Consider the following 8,410-nt stretch of genomic DNA (forward strand, 5'->3'; position numbering starts at 1 on the left):
GGAACATCATTTGTATCATTATTAACAGTTTGCAATTTATTTTACAATCATTCAAAATTTTTGAATATTTTTATCATTGGGAAATTGGTTTTGGTCATATATTGTTGTTAATCCCTTATATGTCTAAGATATCAGAATCAGAGATAGTGAATTAAAATATTTCTTTTTCCAGTTGACAGTTTCTACTCTTAGCCTATCCATGTTAACTTTGTTCATGCAAATGTTTCTCAGTTTTACATAATCTATTTCATTCTTTGTGATTTTCTCTATTCTTTGTTTTGGTAATAATTCTCTTCCTAGTCATTCTCTTCCTGTATGCCCTTTGACCCAGTTATACCATTGCTAGGCCCATGCTAAAAGAAATCAAAGAGGAAAAGGTCCTATAGGCGAAAAAATATTTGTAGCAAATCTTTTTGTATTGGCAAAAGCTGGAAAATAAGGGGATGCCCAATCAATGGCTGAACTAACTGGCGTATATGAATGTAATGGAATACTATATCCTATACTATTGGAAGCCTGAAGACTTTCTGTTTTGGCACAAGAATGTCTGTTCATCACCCCACAATTGCTACATAAGTAAATAGAGGATGTATAACAAAAATTTCCTTTAATAATATGATTAGGGCAACAGCTAATTCAAGAGTGAGGAAAGACATATTAACAGAGGTATAATGAGTTGAACCTTGAAAGAATCAAGGTTTTCCAAGAAGTAGAGATGAGGAAGAAGTGAATTTGCAAGCATAGTGAACAGACTGTACAAAGGTATGAAAAGTTAGAATTGAGGTTTCACAGGGCATAGTGGAAGAAGAAGATATGTGTGTATGTGTGTGTGTGTATATGTATTATAGCCCTGAGGGAGGAATATTAAAGTCTATAATTATCTATTAATTACTAACTACACATTTTACTGTTTTTATTTTTATATCATCTACATTTCCCAATATCTCTCTCTCTAATTCCCATCTTACCCAGAGTAATATTTTAAAACAAAGAATTAAAAAGGGGAGGAAGTGAGGAAGTGTTCAGGAAAAGTAATCAACATATCTAACACAAACACACACACACACACACACACACACACACACACAATCTGACATCATATGCTTTGTTCCATACCCGTTACCCTCCACTTTTATAAAAAAGATAAGGACGTACTTTCTGATATATCTTTTAATTATAATTTCATAGTATTTAATTTCTTTTCAAAAGTCAACTTATTTATTTATTTTTTAACATTTATTTTCTTAAATTTTGACTTCTGAATGCTCTCCCACTAGTCCTTCCCCTATCCGTTGAGAAGGCAAGCAATATGATATCGATTACACATGTGAGATCATGCAAAACATATTTCAATATTAGTCATGTTGGAAAAAAGAAACATAAAGTGAAAAAATTATACTTAAATCAATACTAAGATTTTATCAGTTCTCTCTCTGGAGAGAGAGAATTTTTCATTATGAGTCCTTCAAGAATTGACTTAGATAATTGTGTTGATCAAAGTAGCTAAGCCATTCACAGTTCTTCATTGAACAATATTGCTGTCACTGTGTACAATGTTCTCCTGCTTCTGCTCACTTCACTTTGTATAGTTCACAGAAGTCTCCCCAGGTTTTTTTTCTGAAACCATGGCACTTGTCATTTCTTATAGAACATTAGTATTCCTTCACAATCTTATATACAACTTGTTTTGACATCCCCTCAATTGATAGTCATTCCCTAAAATTTGCAATTCTTTGATACCACAGAATTATCTGCTATTTTTACACATGTCCATTCTTTCCCTTTTTCCTTTGATCTTTTAGGGATACAGGCATAGTAGTGTTATTGCCATGTCAAAGGGTATGTTCAGTTTTGTAGCCCTTTGGCCATAGTTTCAAATTGTTCTCCAGAATGGTTGGACAAGTTCACAACGATGCCTTAGCATCTCAATTTTTCCACATCCCCTCCAGCATTTGTCATTTTCTTTTTCTATCATATTAGTCATTCAAATAGGTTCATACCTAGCACAGATTATCACACATCTGTTTTAACTTGCATTTCTCTAATCAATAGTGATTTTGAGCATTTTTTCATATGACTATAGATAGCTTTGATTTCTTCATATCATTTGACCACTTATTAATTGGGGAATGATTCATATTTTTTTCTGAATTTACCTCCATTTCCTATATATTTGTGAAATGAGGTCTCTATCACAGAAATTTGCTATATTTTTTTCAGCTTCCTGCTTTCTTCCTAATTTTGACTGCATTGGTTTTGTTTGTAGAAAAAAATAACTTAATGTAATCAAAATTATCTATTTCACTTCTTGTGATCCTCTATATTTCTTGTTTGATCATGAATTCTTCCCTTATCCATAGATACAAGAGTTAAAATGTTTCATGTTCCCCTAAATTGCTTATGATATTATACCTTATGTCTAAATCTTGTGCTCATTTGGACTTTGTCTTGGTATGTGGTGTGAAATATTGGTTTATACCTAGTTTCTGCCAAACAGCTTTTCAGTTTTCCCCGCAGTTTTTGTCAAATAGGGAATTCTTGTCGCAAAAGTTGAGTCTTTGGGTTTATCAAACACTAGATTACTATGGTCATTTACTACTCTGTATTATGTACCTAATCTATTCCAGTGACCCACCGCTATATTTCTTAGTCAGGGCCAGATTGTTTTGATGATGACCACTTTGAATACAGTTAGATATCTGATATTGATAGCCCACATTCCTTTACTTTTTTTCTCATTGATTCTCTTGATATTCTTGACCTTTTGATCTTCCCAATGAATTTTGTTATTATTTTTCTAACTCTATAAAATAATATTTTTGGTGGCTTAATTGATATAGCACTGAATAAGTAATTAATTTAGGTGAAATTTGTGTTTTTATTATATTGACTTGGTCAAGCCATGGACAATTAATATTTCCCAATTTGTATAGATCTGTCTTTATTTGTGTGAAAACAGTTTTATAATTGTGTTTGTATAGTTCTTGAGTTTGTCTTGGCAGGTAGACACAAATATGTATACTGTCTGATTTTATTTTGAATTGAATCTCTCTAACTTTTAATGATGAGCTTTGTTGGTGATATATAGAAATGTTCATAATGTATGTGAGTTTATTTTATATTCTGCAACTTTGCTAAACTTGTTAATTGTTTCAACTAGTTGTGTGTGTGTGTTTTTTTAGTTGATTCTCCAGGTTTCTTTAAGCATACTATGATATTGTCTACAAAGAATGATAGTTTTATTTCCTCGTTACCTATCTTATTTTTTCATTTGTTTGTCTCATTGTTTATAGGTAGCATTTCTAGTAAAATATTAAATAATATTGGTGATAATACATGTCCCTCCTTTACCCCTGATCTTATTTGGAAGTCTTCAAACTTATTCATATTACAGATAATTCTTGCTCTTGTTTTTAGATTCAATATTACTTATCATTTTAAGGAAAGCTCCATTTATTCCTATGCTTTCTAATGTTTTTAATAGAAATGAGTATTATATTTTGTTAACAGTTTTTTCTGGATCTATTTAGATAATTATATTATTTTTGTCAGTTTTGTTATTTATATGGTCAATTATGCTGATATTTTTTCTAATGTTGAACCAGTCCTGTATTCCTGATATAAATCCAATCTGGTCATAATGTGTGATCTTTGGGATCTATTGCTGTAATCTTCTTGCTGGTATTTTATTTATTTTTTTTTGTATCAATATTTCCTGGGTGATCTCTTCCCTTCTTGTCATAGTTGTTTGTATTTTGTTCATGCAAACATCTTTAATTTTATGTAATTTAAGTTATGTATTTTGTGATCACTTTGATTTGTTAAGAATTCATACCCTGTCTATAATCATGAAACATACTTAATCTGTTTTTTTTCTATTTTTTTGTGTGGTTTGACCTTTAATAATCAGATTTTTGTGACATATGGTTTAAGTTGGTCTAATCTAATTTCCATAAGACTTCTTTTGAGTTTTCCCAGATAATTTTGTCACATAGGTTGTCTTCTTAGGTAATTTACATTTTCAGACTTGCAAAATAGCTAGCTTTTTTAAGTTAAATATGTCCCATTTTAACTATTAAAATAGTCTAATGATTATAAATTTATAATATTTTTGAGAGATTATTGGTCTTTAACTAATTGAATTCTCCTCCCATCCCTCCATGCCTCATAGCTGATATGATAGAAAACACAAAGGGCTGATCATGGTGATAATTAGATATTAATATGTTAACAAGGTGCCAAACTAACCATAAAAGTTTAACCAATCTCCCCAATATCATTTGACATAGTTCTAGAAATGTCAGCAATCATAAGACAAGAAAAAGAAATTAAAGGTGTAAAGATAAGCATAAACAAGATAAAAATATCCTTATTAGTTGATGATATGATGATTCACTTAGAAAATCCTACGATATCAGCAACATTTCTAATTAAGATAATTAATAGCATCAGCAGTGTTTAAAGCTATAAAATAAGCCTACAAAATCAACATCATTTTTGTATAGCAATAACAAAATCAAAGAGGCAATAAAAGAAAGACAAATTCCATTCAAAATAACTACAAAGTATTTAGGAAATCAGTCTACCAAAGGACAGAAAATACTTGGATAAATTCAATTAAAAAGAACTGATTAAAGGAATAAAGAACAGATTTGGCTGATGGGTGAGCCATGCCAAGAAAATAATAAAAATAACAAAACTAGCAAAGTTCATTTATAGTTTTAATGCCACCCCTATCAAAGAATCAAAGGATACTTTACAGAAATCAATAATTTTTTAAAATTGTTTTATATATAATATTTAGGAAAATAATGAAAAATGTATATGGAAACAATCAATGAAAGTGCAATAGCACTTCCAGACTGCAAACTGTAAGAAGCAATCATCAACATCATTTGTTACTTGTTTATAAATAGAGAAGTAGGTCAAAGGAATAGACCAGAAAAGAACAAATCAGAAACAACTTAATAACAGTCTTCAAAATACTTGAAAAAATACATTATTTAGAAAAGAACTCACAATTACATATGTGTACATGTATATATGTATATACAAATACATACACACATATGTTTGTATCTATGTGTCTATGTCTGCATATACACATGCATGTGTGTGTGTATGTGTGTGTGTGTGTGTGTGTGTGTGTGTAAAACCTGCTGGAAAAATTGTAAAGCAATCTGACAGAAGTTAGGTTTAGGCCAACACCTTATACAATATTCCATAATATATTCAAAATGGATAGGTGACCTTAATGTTAAAGATCATTTCATTAAATAAATACAGTAAAGACAAATATCCTTTTCACAACTGTGGGTAGGATATGTATTCTTAACCAAACAAGATATAGAAGCAATTACAAAAAAAAAGTGAAGGTGGTCCCCCTAAGGTATAAATTACTCTTCAGACAAAACCAACTATAAGTTTCCTACCACAGCTTATATATCTCCTCCCCCTTTTCTACCCCAACATTCAATTATTATTTTCATTTTCCCTTCAGGGGTGAAACATATCTTCTAATCTTTCCATCCTAGTCCCTGTTCTATATGCTATACTCTTCTCCCACAGCCTCCAATCTTATTGAAAGACTAAAGCAATTATGCTTTCTGGTCTCCACTCTGAACTGAGTGGGGCTGTATTGCTAGCTCTCCTTTGTTTCTTCCCACCTCATCTCATCATTTTTCAACTTCTTTTCATTTTGTCTGTCCCACAAAAAAAATACTTACTTATGGGGAGCATAGTACATTTTTTGTGCTCTCTTAATTTAGCTTTTTCTTACTTCTTTTCCAATTCTTTGTTAGCCCATTAAGTTTTTCTGTCCCTTATTGATTGTTCATCCTTTCATTTACTCAGTCTACTTTTTTTCTATTTAATTACCCATAAACATGAAAGAATAAATGTAATTAGTCTTGAAATTTGTAATTATTTTCTTTTCTTGTATATCTTGTTTGGAATGTTTGCAAAATGAATATTATGATCACTTTTTTTTTGGAAAAATGGTTCAAATTCTATATTTTGTAGAAGTTCAAATTTATTTCTTTGATAATTAGGCTTGGCTTTGTAGGACATGTTATTTTGTACAACTGCTTGAGTTCCTTCGGTTTTTGGAATATTTTTTTCCATTTTTCTTTTTGATTTCTCATGACTGGAGAATAATCTTGGGTTTTTTCAACTGGCAATTATTCATAGCTAAAACTCTCCTGCTTGTTTGCAAAATTTTTCTTTGTTATTTAAATTTAACTACTATAACACTGAAACTTTTCATTGTAATTTTTTTCTCTGGGGAAAACCTAAGGATTGTTTACACTGTAAATAATAGGATTTATAGGATAATAGATAAGCAACCAGAAGAAATTTTAGAGGCCATCTAGTCCAGTTCACTCATTTTTCAGCTGAGGAAACAGTTCCAGGGAGCTTAAGTGACTTGCCCAGGGTCACACAGCAAGTAAGTATGTGAGGTCCAATTTGAACTCAAGTATTCCTGACTCTAGACCCAGCACTGTATACACTTCTCTACTCAGCTGCCTTGAACAGCAACAACAACAGCTATACAGTCAGAAAATATCTTAGCAGCCATCTAGTCCAGTTCATTCATTTTACAGATGAGGAAACTGAGTCCCAGGGACCTTAAGTGACTTGGCTGAAGTAACTCATGTAATGGCCCCAGAATTCCTTGTTTTTTCTTCTTAAAAAGATTGTATTAATATATTTTATCTTATACCATTTCCATTTTAAAATATACAAAATTCTCCCTGAATAATCCCTTATAGCAAAGAATAAAAAAGAGAGGGATCGGGGGAAGCCCAGCATTATATATAGTATTCCATAGCCATGTTTGCCACCTCTGCAAAACAGTTCATCAAAACTAAGGCATTAATTGACTTGGGGTGGTGTAGTGATTAGAGCACTGGACCTTGAATCAGGAAGACCTGAGTTCAAATCAAGCCTTCCGTACTTACTATCTATGTGATCCTGGGTGATAATGGGGAGGATAATAACAAAAATAATCTAGGTCCTACCAGCCTCATATAGGTAGTTAAATACACAGATACTCAGATGGATCTGCTATTTCATCTATTTGGAAATTTCCTCCAGCGATGTATATTGTAACCACCTCATGTCTTCCTAACTTGGGTGTCTATTGTCCATGTCCTTCCAAGTACTCACTATAGGGGGTACATCTAACATGTGGAAACCTTCCTCACTTTCTCCTCACATCTTGAAGGTAAGTGTCAAACTCAAATTGTGAATGTAATGGGAGATAATTAATGAGAGTAAATACTTTCTGTAAAATCTCATTTTTTTCTCCAATGAAAAGCATAAGTGCAAAATGCTTATACATGTAACAATAAGAACTGAACAGTTTATACAAATACAGCTTCAATTTTGGTTTATTTCTTTTTTTTTAAAGAACAAGACAATTTATTTAATGAATCTGATGTAATTTGTCCTAATGTTTGTTGTTGGCAGCTGCCACCTGTCCGGCAATTCTGTCCCGGAGGTGTCAGCTTCCTGTCCCCATCCTGGTCCTTCTCCACCATATTGAGGCCTTCCAGGGCTTGCAGAAACCTCTGGGCCATGCTCTTGGAGCCTCTGCTGAAGTGATTGGGCATGACCCCATTGTGCTGACGCCCGCCATAGATCTTGGTCATGGAGCCCACACCGGCACCTACCCAGAGGTACAGGTGACAGGCTGTGGAGGCGGTTTGGGTGTAGAACCAGTTCTCTTCATAAGGCACCAGCTCCTTATGTTTGGACAGCTTGACCATGTCCACCCATTTGAGGACTTTCAGCTTCCCTGACTTTTTCAGGAAGGCGCCCAGGGCCCTCACAAACTCCTGCTGGTTCACGTCTTTCACCACGATTCCAGGCATCATGCAGGCTCTGCGCGGCCAGCCAGGGGACTTGGTTTATTTCTTAACTTGGCTAGCACAATCCCAAATTCACTCAACTGCTTGCCCTCCACTTTAGCTATGATTCCAGTCTGCATTGGTTGGAGAATTTTCTACTCTGAGACATGTCCAGGCCCCTCTTCCCCCCAAATACTGACTTTAGAGTTCTCTCTTCATTCTCACCACTTCTATCTTAATCCTCACTTCAAGCACACACTGTTTAACAGCTAGCCAGATGCCAAGGTTTCTGGCAAGTACTGGCACCAAGGAAACTGTACCCAGGAGAGTACAAGGCAGGGATTAGACCCAAGGGCCTCTGTATAGAACCTGGGCAATGAGCTGAATCCCAGTAGATGCTATTCTTCCTTCCATTAGTCACAAGGTCTTGGGTGCTGCTTCCAACACATTGTATGCTTTCAGGTTGGCAGCCTTAATCAGCTCTGCAAGCTCAAGGGAAGCTGCCCAGGTGGCAAGCCAGAGACTGCAATATTGCAGCCTTCTCTGGCTTCTCTCGGTTT

At 33.7% G+C, this 8,410-nt stretch overlaps 1 pseudogene; it reads right to left on the reverse strand.

Moving 5' to 3' along the window:
* Positions 1-7,450: 7,450 nt before the first annotated feature.
* Positions 7,451-7,874, reverse strand: LOC114051957 (annotated as a pseudogene).
* Positions 7,875-8,410: the final 536 nt, after the last annotated feature.

Source organism: Vombatus ursinus, unplaced genomic scaffold (assembly GCF_900497805.2).
Source record: "Vombatus ursinus unplaced genomic scaffold, bare-nosed wombat genome assembly UNPS02014807.1, whole genome shotgun sequence".
Lineage (NCBI taxonomy): Eukaryota > Metazoa > Chordata > Mammalia > Diprotodontia > Vombatidae > Vombatus > Vombatus ursinus.